Source organism: Scyliorhinus canicula, chromosome 9 (assembly GCF_902713615.1).
Source record: "Scyliorhinus canicula chromosome 9, sScyCan1.1, whole genome shotgun sequence".
Classification (NCBI taxonomy): domain Eukaryota; kingdom Metazoa; phylum Chordata; class Chondrichthyes; order Carcharhiniformes; family Scyliorhinidae; genus Scyliorhinus; species Scyliorhinus canicula.
In genome coordinates this window covers 61,964,127-61,986,838 of record NC_052154.1, presented here as the reverse complement: position 1 = coordinate 61,986,838, position 22,712 = coordinate 61,964,127, and the positions used below count along the sequence as shown (strand labels likewise).

Sequence of the window (22,712 nt, the reverse complement as noted above, 5' to 3'; positions counted from 1 at the left end):
GCAAATTCTGGCAGAATGAAAAACAGGGGTCCGTCTGATAATTTCAATTTCCCACTGACTGAGTTTAGTTAAAATTACTCACCAAGTGCCAGGCTAATCAATCACGGAGACAATCATACCCAACCCCAGGAGCCATCAGCCAACATCGGAGTGCATGTACATGGAACCACACATAACAAACTTAGTCATAGCTGCATAATTATTTGACGCCCCTCGTGGAGGGGGAGGTATTGGTACAGTCAATTCAAAGCATGCTGGGAGTGAGAAGAGGCCATGGTTTATTTCACTGCCCTTAAAGCCGTGCTAATTATTTTTGTTTAAAAAATCGCCTGGGTCAGAATGGGCCATTTATAAACCAGCTGTCAATCTGCTGTTCGCGATCCTGCAGCAACAGCTTGGCATGTTTTTGTTTTTGTTTTTTTTTTATAAATTTAGATTACCCAATTATTTTTTCCAATTAAGGGGCAATTTAGCGTGGCCAATCCACCTACTCTGCACATTTTTGGGTTGTGGGGGCGAAACCCACGCAGACACGGGGAGAATGTGCAAACTCCACACGGACAGTGACCCAGAGCCGGGATCGAACCTGGGACCTCAGCGCCGTGAGGCGGTTGTGCTAACCACTAGGCCACCGTGCTGCCCCAGCTTGGCATGTTTAAAGGAGAGCACCCACCATTCAGCAATGAAGAGTGCCATTTTTGACTAGGCCTGTCTACCATGACTTCTTTGGAGCAGCTGTAATCCTGATCAGGTGCTGACATGGCTCTTCTTCCTCATTTAGGTAGACTTAACATGTGTTGCACACTCCGAGCACAGGTTCTTAAATGCTCGAAACATTGCCAGCCTGGCAGTGTCATGTGCTGAGCAAGGCTCAAATTTCAGTCAATAATACAATCCACTGGCAGCTGGAACACAATCATCATGGCAGGCATTGAGGTACTCTCGTCCATCGAGTCAGCGTCATTTCACAAATAAATTTCTGTCCTGGTCCAAGTTTCTGTTCATATTTCTTTTCATGTTAGGTGGATTGGCCATGCTAAATTGCCCCTCGGTGGGGTTATGTGGATAGGGTGGGGGATTGGGCCGAGGTAGAGTGCCCCCTCCGCGGGTTGGTGCAGACTCGATGGACCGAATGGCCTACTTCTGCTCTGTATGGATTCCTATGATTCCATGTTTCATAGGAACATGGGAACAGGAATTGATCATTCAGCCTCTCTGGTTTGTTCTACCATTCAATCCACCTTAATTTCATCGACCCATTTTGGTTTCATAGCCCTCAATACCCTTGCCGATTGAAAATTAATCCATCTCAGTTTTGACATTTGTAATTGACTCTAGGCTTCAACAGGAGCAGCAAGGTAGCACAGTGTTTAGCACAGTTGCTTCACAGCTCCACGGTCCCAGGTTCGACTCCCGGCTTGGGTCACTGTCTGTGCGGAGTCTGCACGTTCTCTCCGTGTCTGCGTGGGTTTCCTCCGGGTGCCCCGGTTTCCTCCCACAGTCCAAAGACGTGCAGGTTAGGTGGATTGGCCACGATAAATTGCCCTCAGTGTCCAAAAAGGTGAGGAGGGGTTACTGGGTTACAGGGATAGAGTGGAGGTGTGGGCTTAAGTAGGGTGCTGTTTCCAAGGGCCGGTGCAGACTCGATGAGCCAAATGACCTCCTTCTGCACTGCAAATTCTATGATCTATGAACAGCTTTTTGGGGAGACAGTTCCACATTTGCCCTGCCTTTCATATGAAGAAGTGCTTTCTAACATCATCCCTGGTAGCACAATGGTTAGCACTGTTGCTTCACAGCGCCAGGTCCCAGGTTCGACTCCCGACTTGGGTCACTGTCTGTGCGGAGTCTGCACATTCTCCTCGTGTCTGCCTGGGTTTCCTCCGGGTGCTCCGGTTTCCTCCCATAGTCCAAAGACATGCTTGCTGGGTGAATTAGACATTCTGAATTCTCCCTCTGTGTACCTGAACAAGCTGCGGAGTGTGGCGACCAGGGGCTTTTCACAGTAACGTCATTGCAGTCTAAGCCTACTTGTGACAATAATAAAGATTATTCTTATCAAATTTTCAGGTTATGCTAATGTGTTCGAATGCGAGAGTTGTAATTACAAGGTTATAAGGTTTCTCCTCGGTGATGCGATTGAGAACAATTGTAACCTGGGAATGCTGGTAACTTGTTCTCAATCGCAATTTTACTATGTATGAACCTAGGAGAAACCTTTGGCAGAAACGTGAAGAAAGGGAGGAATGCATAACAGGCAGAGCTACTCAGTACCTGGTGTAACATGATACAAAGTTATGAGTTGTTTCAAACCATATAGTGAACTTTCTGTAATTATCTCCGTGCCTTTGTACTACAGAGAAAGAACACACTTACAACAGTATCTGTATGAAAAAAACCTCAAAAAGGAATATTGTTTGGCAAACACAAGCCAAAAAGAAAAGGTACAATGGTTCCTAATGTAACACTTAGGTGCTTTTTCATAAGCCAGTAGTAATCAGCAAGAACTGAGGTGATAAGTAACATAACACTGGAAATGTATCTGTCTGGTCTTAATAGAAACAAATGTCAACATTTGATCAAATGTCTGTTAATCATAATACTGAATTTCATATTCAGACAATAGTGGACATTATGGCTAGAAACCCGTGCACAGTATGTATCCAAATTTCTGCTGTGCATCCAGGCAGGTACAGCACAGGTTAAATTCAGAACAAAGCTCCCTCTGCACTGGCTCATTAAAAACTTCCAGGGCAGGCACAGCACAAGGGAGATTCACAGCAAAGCTCCCTCTACACTATCCCGTTAACACTCCCAGGGCAGGCACAGCACAGGGGAGATTCACAGCAAATCTCCCTCTACACTGTCCCGTTAAACACTTCCAGGACAGGTACTGAACAGGTTAGATTCACAACAAAGCTCCCTCTACACTGTCCCATTAAACACTTCCAGGACAGGTACTGAACAGGTTAGATTCACAACAAAGCTCCCTCTACACTGTCCCATTAAACACTTCCAGGACAGGTACTGAACAGATTAGATTCACAACAAAGCTCCCTCTACACTGTCCCATTAAACACTTCCAGGGCAGGTACTGAACAGATTAGATTCACAACAAAGCTCACTCTACACTGTCCCATTAAGTACTCTAGGATGAAGATTATCAGACCCTGGAGATGTGTCCGCCTTCAATCCCATTAATTTCCTCAAAACCATTTCTTTACTGAAACTAATTTCCTTCAGCTCCTCACAAAAATTTGTGCTTCTCAGAATCCCGGCACATTATTCATGTCTTCCTTTGTGAAGACAGAAGCAAAGAACAAATTTAGTTCCCCAGCCATTCCTTTGTTCCCTGTTGTGAATTCCCCGGTTTCTGACTGTAAGGGGGCTACATTAGTTTTTATTAATCTTTTTCTCTTTGCATACCTATAGAAACGTTTACAGTCAGTTTTTATGTTCCCCGCTAGTTTACTTTCAAATTGTATTTTCCCTTTCTTAATCAATCCCTTGGTATGCCTTTGCTGAATTTTAAACTGTTCCCAATCCTCAGGTCTATTGCTTTTTCTTGTGAACTTGTATGCCTCTTCGTTAAATCCAATATTATCTCTAATTTTCTTTGTAAATCATGGTTTGGCCATGCCATGCTTTTGTACTCTATGTCCCCTAGAATCCTGTGCACTTCATTAACTGTCTCTCAACCTGCCCTGCCATCTTCAATGATTTGTGCACATATATCCCCAGGTCCCACTGCTCCGACACACCCTTTAGTATTGTACCTTTTATTTTAAATTGCCTCTCCTCATTTGTCCATCCAAAATGAGTCATTTCACATTTCTCTGAATTAAATTTAATCTGCCACTTGTCCACCCATTCCACTAACCTTTCTCTGACCTGTTGAAGATTAACACTATCGTTCTTATGGTTCGCAATATTTCCAAGCTTCGTGTCATCCATAAATTTTGAAATTGTGCACTGTACACCTGAGTCTAGGTCATTAATATATATCAAGAAGAGCAAGGGTCTGAATACCAATCCCTGGAAAATCCCACCATAAAACTTCCTCGAGTCCAAAAAACAAATGTCACTTAACCAATTTTGAATCCATGTTGTTAATGCCCCTTTCTTTCTAAGACATTGAATTTTGTTCCCAAGTATATTGTGCATGTCTTTATCAAATTCCTTTTGGAATCCGATGTACACCATATAAACGCAATTACCCTCATCTACCGTCTGTTACTTCATCGAAAAACAACTCAAATAAATTAGTAAACTGGGGTGCACGGTAGCACAGTGGTTAGCACTGCTGCTTCACAGCGCCAAGGTCCCAGGAACGATTCCTGGCTTGGGTCACTGTCTGAGCAGAGTCTGCACTTTCTCCCTATGTCTGCATGGGTTTCCTCCGGGTGCTCCGATTTCCTTCCACAAGTCTTGAAAGATGAGTTGTTAGGTAATTTGGACAATCTGAATTCTCCCTCAGTGTACCCGAACAGGAGCTGGAGTGTGGCGACTTGTTTAAATTATAAATTGCCCATTGAAACAGTCTTTAGTCATTGCCGCTTTTAGTTCTTTTTTACAGTGAAAGTCTTAAAATTTGAAATCTTGTCATGTGATCTTTTCCTTCCAGTGGAAGGTCAAATGTCTTCTAAAAAACAATCAGCCTCTACAAGATTCGGAATATTGTGCTAAATAAATCCCTTCTGGCATGAATTTTGTCATGAATTATCATTTCTAAAATCTTTCCCTCAACTGACTGAAGTTAAACTGATTGCCCTGGAGTTGCTGAGTTTATCCTTCCACACTTATTTGAATAAAGTGGTAACATTTGCAATTCTCTAGTCTTCTGGCACCAAATTTCTATCGAAGGAGGATTGGAAATATCCGGCCAGTAAATCTACAATTTCCAGCTGGGCTTCTCTCTATATAAACCAGCCTGTTTATTTAACCAGTTACAGAAGAAAGATAGAAAGACCCTCAATCTTGGGATGTTCCAAAATTCTTTACCACCAATCAACCTTTGAAGTGAAGTTAATTCTGTAATATAGGAAATGCGGCAACCAAGCTGTAGGCAGTGAGGTTCCACGAATAGTGATGTGATAATGACCAAGTAATTTGTTTGAATCATGTTGGTTGAAGGATAAATGTTGACGAGGATTCTGGTGAGAATTTCCCAGCTCTTTTTAAAATAATGCCATGGGTTATTTGAGAGGTAGTAAGGGCTAAAGTACAATGGACGGGATTCTCCATTTCTGAAACTAAGTGTTGATGCCAACGCAGAATCCATGGACTTTTGCGACAGAAAAACCGGTGCCACACTTGGACCAATTCCGCTACCGTTAAGGGGCTAGCACCGGTGCCGCATGGAACACAATTGATTCCAATGAAAAACGGTGTGGGATTCACCGGGTCCATGATTGACACTCAGTCGGCTGACAAATTGCAGCCGCACATACACATTACAAACCCACACACACTCATCCCAGCCAACAAGATGGCACTGGTTGTGCTGCAATGCGCCCATACAGCTGATGGGTCAGCTGGGGCCAGAGAGGGACACCTATACAACCCGTAGCACTAGGTTCAAAGTGGGCTGCCTTGCCAGTTCCGACAATGGTGTCCCGTGGCCGTCCATCCCAACCCCAGGTGGATGCAAATGGGTCATTTTGACAGTCTGGGAACTGGATTCTTCCAGCCTTTGTGATTCTCTGGTCCTCCTGAACGGGATTCCCATGGGCGAGAATTGGTGATGGTATTGACCAGCGTGGCCCTGGTGAGTTGGACCTCACAGTGGGCCAAGGGGTAACTCTTTAAAGGAGTTGCCCCGAAGGTTCATTGGAGGGCCACCCTCTTCCCCACAATGCAAATCGTTCCCACCCATCCCCACCAGGTACGCCCACCAGAGTTGGGGGATTTCTGGTGGGGTCTATGCAATGGAGGGGTCTCTGGTGGGGGGTCTCACTTATTGTGAAGGGGGTCACAGAATGGGGCCTCTCTTTTGGGGGGGTCTATGTCATGCAGGGTTTCTGGTGGGTCTCTCTGAAAATAGGGTCTCTGGCAGTGGGCTCTCTTATGGGGAAGTCTCTGGCGGGTGTTAGGTGGATGGGGTCAGGTCACCCTCATAATGTGGGAGGCGAGCAGTGACCAAACAAATCCTGTGGTGGGGAAGGAGCGGAATTGTGTTGTGGCTGAAGGGGGGGCCAGCTGCCTGACCTCACTATTGGACTGGCCATAGGAACAGGAGTAGGCTATTTAGCTCTTCAAATTTGTTCCACCATTCAGTTAGATTATGGCTGATCTGTACCTTAACTCCATCAGTTTAGTTTTATTCCATAGCCCTTAATAGTTTTGCCAAACGGACATCCATTAATCCCAATTTTTAAACTTTCAGTTAATCTAGCACTGTAATTTCTTTGTCAAAGGGAGTTCAAAATTTCAGCTCCCACCCCGACACCCTCAACCAGGCATGATCAATAATAACCGTTCAATTTTCAACTAGAAATACCTTCTTTCTCCTGTCTCTCTGTGACTGTGTCTCCTTAGTACAGGAGGAAGATAAGTGTACCTGCGAAAGTGGGTTCCAATACTGAATGTCAAATTTTAAAGTTTTAACGTACAAGTGGGGAGGCACAGTGGCACAGGTGGCAGCATGGTGACACAGTGGTTAGCACTATTGCATCACAGCTCCAGGATCCCGGGTTCAATTCCGGCCTCGGGTGACTGTGTGGAGTTTGCACTTCCTCCCCATGTCTGCGTGGGTTTCCTCCGAATGCTTCAGTTTCCTCCCACCATCTGAAGATGTGCACGTTCGGTGGATTGGCTATGCTAATTTGCCCCTTAGTGTCCCAAAAGGTCAAATGGGGTTACTCGGTTACGGGGAAATAGGGTGGAGGCGTGGGCTTAAGTTTTAATAGGGTGCTCTTTCCAAGGGCTGGTGTCGACTCGATGGGCCAAATGGCCTCCTTCTGCACTGTAAATTCTATGATTCTCTGAAGTGTGAATATTGGTTCGCTGAATACATTTAATTAAGTTTATCAATTGCTGAAGAGATTGATGTTCTGTCAAACCTTGTTAAAGGTTATGGAATAAAACTAGGCTGATGGAGATAAGATGCAGGTCAGCCATGATCGAACTGAATGGTGTAACAAACTCGATGGATCTGAGATTCTGACTCACATTGTTGAGGTGAGGAGTTGGACTTCTTTAATGTCACTTCTGTATTGCCGCAGTTTTAGCTGAGATTCCAGGTGATCGGTGGCTATGAGCTAACTCTTGCCATCTCCATTAACCTGGCCGAAGACTCATTGCGAATCTAATGCTGAGATACAAAAGCTGCATTTGGCATTATAAATGACTGGAGCCAGCAACATATAAAAGTAACTTACCTCTGTAAATTTCAATCTACACCCCAGTTAAGTACAGGAAATAAAAGGTGCTGTGGCCAAAATTGCACATGAAGCCTAACATAACAACTAACCTTGTTGTACTGTTGTCATAGTGCTGTGTAACGTACAAGAGGGAGATCTTACAAGAAATGGCAATTTACTTTTCGTGTCGCATTGTTGCCATGGTTACAGAATGAGCAACGTTATTCACAACATTTTCTCTGAGAACATAGGCTTCTCCTGTCAGGCTTCCCGGCTGACCTGTGTCATTTCTATTTACTGCTGACTTTTACATTGGAGACGAAGAAAAACCAAACCAGCTATTGATGGTTGTTGACAGAAAGAACAAAGTGGGATGTCCCACTTTGCTGCTCATGCAATTCTTTTTTGCTGGTTCATTTTTCTTCCCATAACGACTGCCGTTTTTCTTTGAGCAGTTATCAGTACATCCATCTTTCAGTTCCAGTTAATCCTCATGAAATCTGCCTCAGAGCTAATCTTTCTTCACAAAAAACTGGTGTGGGGACTCGGTGAATGTTTTGTAATATGGCGGCTTTAAGTTCATATAATAGTTTACCTGCTAAACAGCATACTTGGATCGTAGCTAGGTGAATAGGGGCAGATTCACAGCAAAGCACTGCGTTATGAATCACGTTTCTACAACTGCGCTGTTGACCTTGGAGAGGGGAGTCACTTGCAGCAACAACTTAATGCCTTTAATTACATCTTAAATTCTCCTTTCCCTCCAAATAATGGAAATTAGAAACCTGAGCAAACCTTGACAAATGGGAGCTTCCCAGTAGGAGCACTGACTGGTTAATGCTTGTCTGTCGACATCATGGGCTCATCCTGTATTGTTGCCCGAGGGAAGAGGTGCCCCACCTGTTACCACGTAAATATGCCAAGTATGCTTCAATCATTACATGCAAGGATCTTTGGCTCTATTCAAGGAATAATAATAGATGTAATCTTAAACTAATCTGAGTCTCAATAGTTTTTCATTTTCTTCACCTCAAAACGATAAAAGGAAGGTAAATCAAATATTAAATATTCAGCGTAGATCTGCCCTGTCCATCTTTGCTGTGTTATGACTAACACTGGCTGGTTATCTGGCTGCACACAACCCAAAGATAGATTCCAGAAAGCAAGAAGGGTCGGGGGTCAGGGGAAAGGAACCTGACAAAGTTGGGCACCTTTTTCTTTTGATGTCACAGGGCATGTCACATTCCGAAAGGACAAAACCCAGCTGTGTTTGTTTTCAAAGCGGCTTCATCTTCATCACCACCTTTTTCCAAGGAGGTGGCCATGCACGAGAACTCAAACTGTGACCCTTTCTTTTTTTTAAAAATAAAATAAAATCAAGTCGTCCTTCCTGAAGCCAAGACAGGTGAATATTTGAATTGAAATGACTTGAAGTAAACTTTCAGGTTTGGGGTGGGGTTGCGAATTTAACTGTCACCTGGCCATTCATGCTGGAAAATCACAAGTGCACTCAATTAACAGGATTAATTTTAATCAAAATCAACGCCACTCGTCAATTTTGGAATTTCCATGTTGTGTAAAGTTGCAAAATCATCCTGAATCACTGCATGGAGCAGCCAATATTTTCAAAAGGTGATTTGCAGCCCATCAATTGTTTACAAACCCCAAAAAATATGATACAATCTTTTTGCAAACTCTCGGCAGAGCATTGGCAATTTTTACTTCCAAAATCAGTGAATTAAGGTGGACAAGAATATTGCGGTGAGTAACCTTGCAGACCAGAGAGAGTCAAATTCAATTGACGTGCTGTTTTTAGTTTTGTTTTCTTGCAAAAATATACTTTATTCGTAAAATATCTGCAAGAGCATTACAAACATTTCAAAATGACCAACATACAAAGTGCAATATAATATTCAGATTTTCTAGTTGTTCGAGGTAGCCTCTCATGATCGCTATTCGGTGACCCCTGTTGGCATGTCCGAGTGTATGGACTTTGAAGGAGTATATGTTCATACTTGGCTGGGATGTTCTCTACAAGTGAAAATGAAAATTGTCAACAGATTAAACGGTGATAAATGTACCAAAAGAAAAGAAATAGAAATCGCTGGAAGTCTGCAAACTTTCTAAAGGAATTCTGATAAGAGGTATTAACGATGAGTGGAAGGAAAATCAAATCTATTATTTGCTGCAAAGTATACAGTATAAATTCTAGCCAATAGGAGTATGGAACTCACACGGAGGGTTGGATTTGGACCTTTAAAAATGGCAAGCAGGAGCCAGATGTGGAAGTCCTGTTCCCATTTCTGAATGATCCTATTTTTGCGCATCGGGAAAAGCGAGCTGGGCATGACTCAACTGCACCATTTCAACTTGGTGTCAAGTTCAAACAGATCCAAGGGTAGCACGGTGGCGCAGTGGGTTAGTTCTGCTGCCTCACGGTGCCGAGATCCCAGGTTCGATCCTGGCTCTGGGTCACTGTCCATGTGGAGTTTGTACATTCTCCCTGTGTTTGCGTAGGTTTTGTTGGTCGTTCTGGGTGAGTGTGCTTAACACTCAATTTGGCTCTGTTTCTTTACTTAACTCTGGAGTCGCCAGGTATCGTTAAGATACCGCCTCAAGTTCAAGGTGAAGTTCAAAGCAATAAAACCATACACCAATTAGTAAGTTCAAATAACTGAGTTTATTATAATACAATTATAATAACTACCCATGCACACGCTAAAAGGATTAAGCTATTCCTACCGCTAAATAAACTAATACTTATCTCGAAGGAACTGCCGGGTCAGGGAACAAGGCCTCTTGCTCTGCTCTGGTCTGCAGACTTCAGGTTGGTATAAGTTAAAAGGGGTCAGGAGTGTCTATCTCTGGTAGCGATCGTTGTGAGACACTTACTTGCTGGCGGCTGCTGTCCGAACCCTCTCCTCTCTCTCCTTCAGGGTCTTCTTGGCAAAAGCTGGTCGAGGTGCTGGTCCACGGAGGAGTGCTGGTCAAGGAGAGAGGAGGGATGGACGAGAAGACTGAACCATGTGTGGGACCTGTCTTTTATAGGTCCCAGGGATCCGCGCCCTTTTGGGCGGACTCCCTTACCTGCTTGGAATCGATTGGGTCTCTTCCCAATCGATATGTTTGAATCCCCCCAATACTGAGGCTGTTCCTTAGCTACTGGGCGGGCTCTCAGGCTCTTTGTTTTCGAACCCTGTTGGTGCCTGGGTGTCTGGTATCCTTTACAGTGTGGCAGTTACTTCCCCATTTGTGTCCATTGTATCGGAATCATTCCATTAACATGCTAATTATCCCGGTGATTGCCTCATTAGTATGTGGAATGTTCATTTCGGTGCTGTCTGCTTTCTTAGCAGACAGAATCCACACCTGCTAGGTGCAGCCTGCTGGCGCTGCAAACATTGTCCATTTTATCCTATATGCTTTGCGTTCCTCCATTTTGTATTCAGGGAAATGGCCAACTTCGGTGGCTACAGTTTCACCCCCACAACCCAAAGATGTGGATTGGCCATGCTAAATTGCCCCTTAATTGGAAAAAATGAATTGGGTACTCTAAATTTATAAAATAATTTTTTTTAAATGTTCTAACAGATCTCTGGGCGGAGTGGTGGTTCAATCCTGGCCCTGGGTCACTGTCCATGTGGAATTTGCACATTCTCCCGTGTCTGCGTGGGTCTCACCCCCAGGTGGTTGAATTTTAAAACTGAACAAAATATCTGGAATTAAAAGTCTAATGATGACCTTGAAAACATTGTTGATTGTGGCAAAAACCCATCTGGTTCACTCATGGCTTTCAGGGAAAGAAGTGCCATTTTTACCTGGACTGGCCTACATGTGACTCCAGACCCACAGTAATGTGGATGACTCTTAAATGACCTCTGAAATGGCCGAGCAAGCCACTCAGTTGCATACAACTGCTACAAAAACACGAAAAAGGAATGAAACCAGACGGACCACCCAGCATCAACTCAGGCACCAGAAACGACAACGGCAAACCCAGCCATGTTGACCTTGCAAAGCATCATTCCTACCTATGTCCTGTCTCACCGGCAAGACGGACCCAGCAGAGTTGGTGACACAATGATATACAGTCGGGTGTTCTCAACATCGACTCTGGACCCCATGAAGTCTCATGGCTTCAGGTTAAACGTGGGCAAGGAAACCTCCTGCTGATTACCATCTACCACCCACCATCACCTGATGAATCGGTACTCATCCATGTTGAAAACCACTTGGAGGAAGCACTGAGGGTGGCAAGGGCGCAGAATATGCTCTGGGTGGGGGACTTAAATATCCATCACAAGAGTGGCCTGTTAGTATCACCACAGACCAAGCTGGCTGGGTCCTGAAGGACATAGCTCCTCGACTGGGACTACAGCAGGTGGTGAAGGAAGCATCAAACGGATAAAACATATTTGACCTCATCCTCACCAACCTGCCTGCTGCAGCTGCATCTGTTCATGACAGCACTGGTAGAAGTGACCACCGCACAATCCTTGTGGAGACAAAGTCTTGTCTTCACATTGAGGATACCCTCCATCGTGTTGTGTGGCACTACCACCATGCTAAATGGGATAGACTTCCAACAGATCTAGAAAATCAAGACTGTGCATCCATGAGGCGATGTGGATCATCAGGAGCAGCAGAATTGTATTCAACCACAATCTGCAACCTCATGGCTTGGTATATTCCCCACTCTACCATTACCATCAAGCCAGGGGATCAACCCTGGTTCAATGAAGAGTGCAGGAGAGCATGCCAGGAGGAACATCAGGCATACCTAAAATTGACGTGTCAACCTGGTGGAGCTACTTGCTAAACAGCATAAGCAGCAATTAATAGACAGAGCCAAGCGATTCCACAACGAATGCATCAGATCTAAGCTCTGTAGTCCTACCATATCTAGCTATGAATGGTGATGGACAATTAAACAACTCACTGGAGGAGGAGGCTCCACAAATATCCCCATCCTCAATGATGGAGGGGCCCAGGACATATGTGCAAAAGACCAGGCTGAAGCATTTGCAACAATCCTCAGCCACAAGTGCCGTGTGGGTGATCCATCTCTGTCTCCTCCAGGGTCCCCAGCATCACAGATGCCAGTCTTCAGCCATATAATTCACTCCACGTGATATCAAGAAACGGCCGAAGGCACTGGGAACTGCAAAGACTATAGGCCCTGACAATATCCCAGCAATAGCACTGAAGACTTGTATTCCACAACTTGCCACACCCCTAGCCAAGCTATTCCAGTACAGCTACAACATTGGCATCCACCTGGCAATGTGGAAAATTGCCCAGGTGTGTCCTGTATACAAGTAACACGATAAATCCAACACAGCCAATTACTGCCTTATCAGCCTTTTCTCCATCATCAGCAAAGTGATGGGAGGAATCATCAACAGTGCTATCAAGCGGCACTTCCTCAGCAATAACCTGCTCATAAACACTCAGTTTAGGTTCCGCCAGGGTCACTCAGCTCCTGACCTCATTACAGCCTTGGTTCAAACATGGACAAAAGAGCTGAATGCCAGAGGTGAGGAGAGATTGACTTGACATCTAGGCAGCATTTGACAGAGAGTGGCATCAAGGAGCCCTAGCTAAACTGGAGTCAATGAGAATCAGGGGGCAAACACTCCACTGGTTGGAGTCATACCTGGCACAAAGGAAGATGGTTGTGGTGGTTGGAGGTTAAGCATCTCAGCTTCAGGTTATCTCTGCAGGAGTTCCTCAGGGTAGTATCTGAGACCTAACCATCTTCAGCTGCTTCATCAATGCCTTCCCTTCCATCATGAGGTCAGAAGTGGAATGTTTGTGGATGACTGCACAATGTTCAGCACCATTTGCAACTCCTCAGATAATGTAGCAGTCCATGTCCAAATGCAGCAAGATCAGCCTGGAGGCTGGTTTAGCTCAGTGGGCTAGGCAGCTGGTTTGTGATGCAGACCAAGGCCAGCAGCGCGGGTTCAATTCCCGTACCAGCTTATCCGAACAGGCACCGGAATGTGGTGACTAGTGTTGCTCGTTTTGCTAAGTGTGCTTTACACTTAATTGGCTCTGTTTTATAACCTTGCTCTAGAGTCGCCAGGTATCTTTATGATACCACCACGAGGTTCAAGTTCAAGTGCTGATCAATAACTCAATACACCAGTTAGTAAGGTTCAAATCAAAACACATTTATTGTATACACAGTCAATCACTACTCATGCATAAAATACTGCAGAACTAGACTATTTCTACCACTAAAGGCCAATACTTAGCTTTGGAAAAGGAACCCACTGGGTCAGGGAACAATGGCCTCTCGTTCGATCCTGAGTCTGCAGGCTTCCAGCTGGTACGGACTAAGGGTTAGGAGCGCCTATCTCGTAGCGTGCGTTGACTGGACACTTACTTTTTGGTGCAGCTGCTAGGCAGGTCTCTGTCAAGGGTTGTTTCGAGCTGCTGAGAGACCCTGCCAAGAAGACCGAATTGAACTTGGGGACTCTAATTTATAGGCCCCAGGGGCTTCGCGCCCTTTTGGGTGGACCCTGTACCTGGTTCCAATTGATTGGACCATGTTCCAATCGATTGGTTTGATTTCCCCAATACTGGGGCTGTTCCCTGATCGCTGGGCGGTTCCTAAGTGTCCGTTGGCTTCTTTTGTTTTGGCTCCTGCTGGCGCCGAGGAGTCTGGCTTTGCCTCGACTATCTTAACTGTTGCTAATGTTCCCGGGGATTGCTCATCAATATGCAGATGGTCGTCAGTTTCAGTGCTGTCTGCTTTTCTGCGAGTCTAATGTACAGGAAGCTTGGCATTCTGTGTGCTTCCCTGTACCTGTCCATTTTTCCCTGCGTTCTTAGCGAATCTCCATTTTAAGTCGGGAAGTGGCCAACCCAGGTGGCTACACTAGGGGCTTTTCATAGTAACTTCATACTTGTGACAATAAAAGGTTATTATTATTATTATTATTACAATATCCAGGCTTGGGCTGACAAGTGGCAAGTTACATTTGTGCCACGCAAGTACCAGGCAATGACCACCTCCTGCAAGAGAGGAGCTAACCACCACCCCTTGACATTCAATGGTGTTACCATCGCTGAATCCCCCACATTCAACATCCTGGGGGTTACCATTGATCAGAAACTGAATTGGACTATCCATATTAATACTGTGGGTACCAGGGCAGGTCAACAGCTAGGAATCCTGCGATGCGTAACTCATTCTGACCTCATAAATCTTGTCCACCATCTACAAGGCACAAGTGAGGAATATAATAGATTACTCCCCACTTTCCTGAATAAGTGCAGCTCTAATAACATTCAAGAAGCTCGACACCATCAGCGACAAAGCAGCCCGCTTCATTGCTCCCCCATTCACAAACATTCAAACCCTTCACCACCGAGGTGCAGTGGCAGCCGTGTGTACTATCTACAAGATGCATTGCAGGAACTTTAAGGTTCCTTGTACAACACCTTCCAAACCCACAACCACTACCATCTAGAAGAGCAGCAGATACCTGGGAACCCCACCACATGCAAGTTCCCCTCCAAGTCACTCATCGCCCCAACTTGGAATTATATCACCGTTCCTTCACTGTTGCTGGGTCAAATTCCTGGAACTCCCTCCCTAACAGCTTTGTGTGCAGTGTTTTAAGAGGCAACTCACCACCACCTTTTGAAGGGCAACTAGGGATGGGCAATAAATGTTGGCCTACATCCCGTAAATTAATTTTAAAAATGAATACAAATCTGTTCATTTTTTTCTTAAAGCATTAACTACTTGAGGGGATTCAAAAGTTTTGAATGAGATTTCATGAATGAGAGTGTTTTTTACCTATAGAAAAGGCTGAAATAGGGATTTAGATTTGAATTTAGTCTCAACATGGCTTTTGAGGTCTTCCCACGTTGGATACTGGAGTTTACATGGAGTGTGTAAAGGGCAAAGGTTAGGGGAGGCAGGGGCTGGTATGAGTTGGCATGGGTCTATAGGAGCCCATGTCTGTGGCTGTGGGCTAGGGCTTGCTTGAAGTGGCAATAAATTGGCATGGGGTGACATAAGACATCATGGGTTGGATGGGAGGCATGGGTTTGCATGAGTTGGCATGGGAGCAGTGATGTAGCATAGGAACTTGGCAGAGGGAGAATTATGTGGTGTGAAGGATAAGGACTAAAGGGCCTGAAATTTAAGGAAACAACTGAACAAATTCCCATCGAACTGAGCAGGCCTTTCAGACTGCCTGCTCTGGCACAAGGCAGTTTTTGTTGCTACCTCCAACTTGCTTCTGGAGGGCCACATGCTATCCTGCATTTCCCCATCCCAGGCAAACACCAGTCTGACAGAACATTTAACTCCTAAGACAGGTGCAGCAAGCCAAGTAATTTCCACTTTGGGTTAAATCTGTAATTCCCTGGTTTCTACCCCTCATTTTTTTCTTTGTAAATGTACTTCAGGATATCGGGGCTTTAGAGAGGGGCAGAAGAGATTTACCAGGATGTTGCCTGGTATGGAGTGCATTAGCTATGAGGAGAGGTTGAATAAACTCGGTTTGTTCTCACTGGAACGACAGAGGTTGAGGGGCAACCTGATAGAGGTCTACAAAATTATGAGGGTCAAAGACAGAGTGAATAGTCAGTGACTTTTTCCCAGGGTAGAGGGGTCAATTACTGGGGGGCATAGGTTTAAGGTGCGAGGGGCAAGGTTTAGAGATGTACGAGGCAAGTTTTTTACACAGAGGGTAGTGGGTGCCTGGAACTCGCTGCCGGAGGAGGTGGTGGAAGCAGGGACGATAGTGACGTTTAAGAGTCATCTTGACAAATATAGGAATAGGATGGGAATAGAGGGATAAGGACCCCGGAATTGCAGAAGATGTTAGTTTTGACGCGCAGCATGGTCGGCACGGGCTTGGAGGGCCGAAGGGCCTGTTCCTGCGCTGTACTTTTCTTTGTTCTTTGTTCTTTGTTCATATGGGCATAGATATGGGGAGGGATTCTCCGTTTCTGAGACTAAGTGTTGACACATGTTCATCGAGTGGAACCCCTTTCGGTTTGTGTAGAGCGGCCTGTCATCTGCAGGTGCGCGTAGGGGGCCATGCATCCCGTTGATCACCCCCTGGACCTGGGCATGTCAGCAATGGCAGCGAATCCCGTTGCTCGGGCATCCTGGTAGGCTCGTTCCACATTGAAGTGGATTTATTATGCCACTTGGGCATATAGTACCTCCATGACGGCACAGATGCACCTGTGCACTGAGGTCTGTGAGATCCCGGACAGGTCCCCACTTGGCGCCTGTGGCATAAATGTTCAGGGTGACCGTCACCTTGAGCGAGTGTCCTCCCCCATACCCCTGCTGTGCCAGGTGTGGCATGATCTGGCAGATATGTTGCACTGTCTCCCTGCTCAGCTGGAGTCTTCGATGGCATGCCCGATCCAGCAGGTCCTCGAAGAACAGGCGGTGCCAGTACACACAAGGCCTCATGCAGCGCCTCCTTGGCACCTCCTCCTCGGCCTGTTGGACAGCTGGCTCTCCATCCTGGGAGGTTGCCTTCTGTTCCTGTGGGGCACACTCCACTACTGCACACTTCGCTGCTGCACCTTCCTCCTCCTCCAGTTGGTACAGCCGCAGGGTATCCCCCAAAGCTGCGGCGACTAGAAGGAAGGCCACCATTGCTGGTTAAATTCCAATATCCATTGTCTGCAGGGGGGTGAAAGGTCGACATGTTAACATGGTACGTACCCACGTGCCCAACCAAGTCCAATAGGCTACACGGTGGTCCCGGTTGGCACTGCGGGCTCTGCCCCAGCATGTCTTCTCCATCTCCGCACCCCTGGCCCCGTTGAGGCCTGGTACAATGGGGGTCTGCGACCCTGGCACCCGTCCATCCCTGATACCAGAGATACCATTGGCTGCCACTGCACTTGCCAGGAGTATGCTCCGCGACCCCTGTTCCAGCACCCCTGTAGGAGCTACCATGGGCATTGCCCTAGGTGGTGCCCTGCCAGAGGGTGGCGGCCAAGTGGGGGTGGTATGGCGCCGGGTCTGGTGCAGGGGTGGGTGTACCCATACGGCCGGTGTCACTCTGCAGAACCAGGAGCTAAAGTGGATGGTCAGTGGGGTGGGCAGCAAGATGGCTGCCTTGCAGGCTGTGGCAACGGCGGTCTGTGCCTGGACACCACCCTCGTTCTGAACAACACCACCAATTTAGTACCATACGTAAATAGACTTATGATATTCAAATTAAGGTGCTCCTAAGTTGCTGGCAGACTTGCTGTAGATTCCACATTCTCATGCCAAAGAATTGAATGGGGAGTGATCAATGCCATGAATGTTGGCACTGGGATGCCACGGAATTCAAGGACTCCTCAGGTAATGTGTTTACATTCTTTGTGTGAACCTGTGTAAAATCAATTAAAAATCACTTGTGTACCTTGCCTCAAAGCAGCCAGCAATCAGTTCACATTTTGTGTTTTCGAACAGCCCTAAGATGAATAATGTTCTCAAGTATCTGTGTGCCCACTGCTTCCATTTTCTACTCTGTATAAGGTTCATGTGATACACTGTTATTCTCTGACACTTAACTTTGCATTTCCATATGGACTGCAGCTTTCCTGTTGCCAACTGACTTCAGAATGTTGGACAGTGAGATCGGTTTAAATTGGTGCTGGCCATGGCCCAAATAGCTGAGATAGAACAGAAAGAAAACTCGTCCTCCTTCACAGACTGGCACTGCCAAGCGCCTCCTACTGGATGGCTGGGGGCAGCACTGACAGCAAAGCAAGAGTAGGTCACCCACTCTTTTGGTTAATGTATAAGTGTGACTCACTGAGGGCTGTATGGACAGAGATTAAAGCCATCAAACAAATTGGGATAGCCTCTTAAAGCTTAATTGTAATTTTAAAACCCTCTTTATCTGCTTGCAGCAACTTGAATGTATCAGGCAACGCATCACAATGAAGTACTTGGATTTTAATTTACGTGGCCTTTTGGGAGGTGGGTGGAGAGGGGAAGGTAGAGGTGGGGTTATCATCACAGTGCAGGAAAGCTGAATGCCATGCACCCCCCCCCCCCCATACTGTGAGTTTTCCATTAGGAACCTTTCCTGACTGATAGGTTTGACCTCCCATTGGACAGGGAGCAATGCAGAGGAGGCTGCAGAATTAGGTAGGTCAGCACCTGGGGGGGATGGATGGTAATAGTCTCTGCAGCACATCTCCAAGGCAGGGTTGACACCAGAGGGGGTCAGGGGGTGGGGAAGATGATTCTGTGTCCCAGGGTGGGTACCAATCCAGGGGTCAGTGGTCCCAGGTGGGGGTTCGGAGGCCAAGAAGAAGAGATTGGAGGACTTGGGTGGGGATTACAGCCTTTGGATGAAGAGTGAGGCCAGGAGGGGTGGATATCAGCCTGATCTGGTGGGGCGGGGAAATCAGAAGTCCCTGAGGGATGCCATAGGTCTAGGAAGGGGAGACCATCGACCACTAATGTGGGCGTTGGAAACCATAAGACCATAGAAAATAGGACCTGAAGTACGCCATTCAGTCCTTCAAGCCTGGCTCCACCATTTGATAAGATCATGGCTGATCAAGCCTTGTGGGGGATTTTATTATGTTGGTTTATTATATGATCGGGGGTGCAGGGGATCAGAGGGCTGTGGGGTTAGAAGGAAGTCATAGGATGGGGGCGGGAGGTCTGAGACCTCAGGGAAGGTTTGCAGGAGATTGGAAGTATTGGGCATGTATCTGGTGATGAGGGAGGCCCAGACAGGCACGCCGGATCGAGGAAGCCAGCGGAAAGACACTTACTTCCTCGATCCAACTGTCTTCACCTCAGTTGAACTGCTGAGGTTGCTGAGGTTCGGAAACCCAGCTGTCCACAGTTAGATTGAAAATGTTACATAACAATGAGGCTCGTAGACTTTTTATAATATTTAAATTTTGAGCTCCCTTCCTTGAAGGTGGTTGGACTTCACCCCCGGCCATCTCTCTTACAATCAGAAGTGGGTGGGTTGGAGGTAGGTTTCTGTCTGGACTGTGATTTTTTTTTAACCCATTAGCACTGCCCCCAAACAAAGTCACCAATTTTGTGGTTAAAATTCACTCCATTTATCTGAATATGTTGCTCTAAATTCATACTTTAGTAAAATCAATGAGACATTTTTAAGCAAACAATAGGATTCATTAGGCCCAAAGTAAAGTCATGTTGAGAGAATGGATCTACAGCACACCTTTGAGGTTTTAGTTTGAGCACTTCCCAAAATCATCTCAGACACAAAGGCCTGAGTTTTAATTCCCAAGGCAAGTAGTGGGAGAAGGTGTCGCCAATGGTGGGATCTTCATTGCCAGGGGGCAGGGGCCCTGAGAGTGGGATAGCCAACCAGGTAAGTAGTTTGGAAGCAGCCACAGAGGCTGCCGAGTGCCAAGATGGGCTGATTAAAAGGTCCATCTCAGAGCTGTGGGATTTGTCCCAGTTTTTCTTTTTAAAAGACCCTCCAGCCCTCAGCCTCACATACTTCCCAGGTACCATCCACACCACATCAAGCCCCCATGCCAGGTGAATGCCCCCAACTACCTTCATGACCCCTCATGTACCCCATGCCAAGCTGTACCTCTCCACTCACCTCCATGGCTCCTCAAACATTTTGCCCGTGCCAGGATCAAGCCTGGGGGTGCCCTGTCCTTATTAGGTGGGGTGTGGGGGGCTCAATGACCCCATTATAGTTGGGGCATGGGGAGATTCGGGAGTTGCTTTGAGGGGTCTCGAGATCGGGGCAATGCTGACATCTCCCTCTGAATGTCCCGGCTGCTCCCTATCATCTCCATCAGCTTCAGGTAACCCACTTCCAGAGGCTCAGCCTCAGGCTGGGACCCAGCTGGGTCCTGGGATCCAGCAGACCTCCGACTGCTGTCTCGTCTGGGAATTCCTGCCTCCATTTGATGTACATCAGCAGCAGTGTGGTGCTCACCAGGTTGTGGCCCCGAAGCCTGGCCACTAACATGTCCCACCGAGGTGTGTGTATCTGCGATGGTGGCGGGTGGGGCTGACAGCTGTGCCGCGACTATAACAGTTGCATCCTCGGAGCTATCCTCCGAGGAATTCTCCTCGGAGGCAGGAGAGGCGGCCACCCGGGATGGGCCATCGGCTGGAGGACCTGCGGGGGAATAGACATGTGGTCAGTGGGAGGGATGAGTCAGTCAGTAAGGCAATCACTGCTCAAGTTTGACAGGTCCTCCGGGTGGATCCCAGTGATTCCTCACCTCTGTGGCGTCCGCCAGCCTCTGCGTTGGTGACCCCCCCCCCCCACCCCCACCCGTCCTAGGCCACACCTCCAAGACGCACTCCTCGAAGGAGATGAGGATTCTCAATCCGGCACACCACAGCTAGTCTGGGCCTACTCCCGCCGATTGTGGGAGCTTTTCCTGAGGAGACACAGAGAGGCACCGTTAGCCACACGTGCAGTTCAGTGGTGGGAGAGATTGTGTGAAGGTGGCGGGGTTGGGGGGGGGGGGGAAGGGGGAGAGAGGGCTGGGGCTCACTTGGAGCGTTGGGTAGTGGATGCTCCCTTGGGGTGGGGCGGGGGGCTGTATGGGGGCATTGGTGTCTACCCACTCGTGCTGCCCGGTGTAGGTCGTTGACCTTCTTCCTGCATTGCTGCCCAGTTCTCTTGGTCAGACTGTTGGAACTAACAGCTGCCGCCACATCCCGGGCAGTACTGGCTGGCCTTGTGGCTCACCCTCTGGGACCTCCGGGGGAACAGGACATCCCTCCTCCACTGCATCCAGGAGCCTCCCTAGGTCAGCGTCTCCAAATCTTGGGGCCGGCCTCCTCGGCGCCATTGTTGTGAGTTGGCTGGGGTTGGCCAAGCAAGTGCAGTTTAAATGCCTCTCGACTTTGTTAGCGGGGAGCTGGCGAGCGTGGTCACGGCGAATTGGCTGGCGAGCCATTATTTGCGGCGAGAAGCCCATGAGGTCTAGTTAAGTGGACCAATTAATGTTAAATTGCTTTGCGGTTTCGCTGGGCCGAGCGCCAGGAAATTTGCGGCAATTCCCGCTTGCTACAACACTTGGAAATTTTCCCTGAAGGTTGCGCCCAAAATTTCTAAAAGGCTCTGTGGTGATATGCATCACTGTAAATACACAAGTGGTTAATGTAAATACACGTAGACTAGATAGACACTAGAGGGAGCACCAGAGAAACCACACACAGACATTCAACCAACAGGCCAATAAGATAGGACACGACCAATGGGCATTCACGATACACACAAAGGTGACACTACCACAGGGGGGCATTACACCAACCCATATATAAGGACACAGCACATATGATCTTCCTCTTTCCAGCGGAGACACTCAGTGAGTACACAGGGTGGATTTGAAATACATCACACCCACCACGTGGATTGTAGCAGACTGGTTCATCAGTTTGAGTAGCTATAGCAGGATTAACAGGAGAGTCGAATCCAAGTAGGAGAATCGTTAACAGTTCAATAAATGTGTTAAAGCTGTCTCCAAGTCTGAACCTTCCTTTGTCAGAGTGCACATCAAGGAAGCAGCTTATTCTACGTCAAGGACATAACAAAACATGGCACCACGGAGTCACCTGTTAAATCCATATAGTTACAACTCAGCAAACAGTGACAACCAGCAACGGCACCCAGGAAAGATGATGTTCGAGATTCCGGTTCCACAGCAGCTCAGATACCAAGGCAATCTCAGTGAAAACTGCCGTTGGTTCAGGCAGAGATTTGAGATCTACCTGGTATCGTCCGACTTAGATGGCATGGCGGATGCAGAGAAAATAAAGCTTCTACAAACCATTGCGGGTCCAAGAGCACCTGAAATCTTCCAGACCTTCAAATACTCAAAGGGGCAAAACAAGAGCGACTTCCAGGCAGTCCTGGACAAATTCCAAGAATTCTGCGAGGCAGGTACAAGAACAAACAGTAAAAGAGGCGCCAATCCTGACCACGAGGCGAAGGTAAGCTGTCCATTGCAGAAAACGGCAGTTTTGATTTGCGGCCAAATTGGAAAAGGAGCCGCACATGCGCAGTTGTGCGAAGAGCGCACCGAACGGGAAGGTCCGTTTGCGCATGTGCGAGAAGCCGCACATGCGCAATTGCGAAAAAGACCCCAAGTAAAGGAACAGCGATCTGTGCATGCGCAATCGCTTGCTGTTTCACGGCACCCTGCATTTTACCCATCACGCATTTAAGGATGATCGTACCCACAAAGATGCAGGCGAGATAGTCAAGAGCATAACGGTTCTGCATGGCAAACAACCTGAGTTGAGATAATTCCCTGGTTATTGCCCCGAGGGCCCCTAAGGTCTCGTTTCCCAGGATGGTAAGGCCGCAAATAAAATACTTCCTATCGTTGACC

At 47.1% G+C, this 22,712-nt stretch overlaps 1 long non-coding RNA gene across 1 annotated transcript in view; it reads right to left on the bottom strand.

The window, feature by feature from the left end:
* Nucleotides 1–9,170: 9,170 nt before the first annotated feature.
* The window catches only part of LOC119970974, a 28,384-nt gene continuing 14,842 nt past the window's right edge, over nt 9,171–22,712 (bottom strand). Inside the window, exon 2 of the long non-coding RNA XR_005461707.1 lies at nt 9,171–9,392. This is a non-coding gene — a long non-coding RNA (uncharacterized LOC119970974). The remainder of the gene's footprint in view (nt 9,393–22,712) is intronic.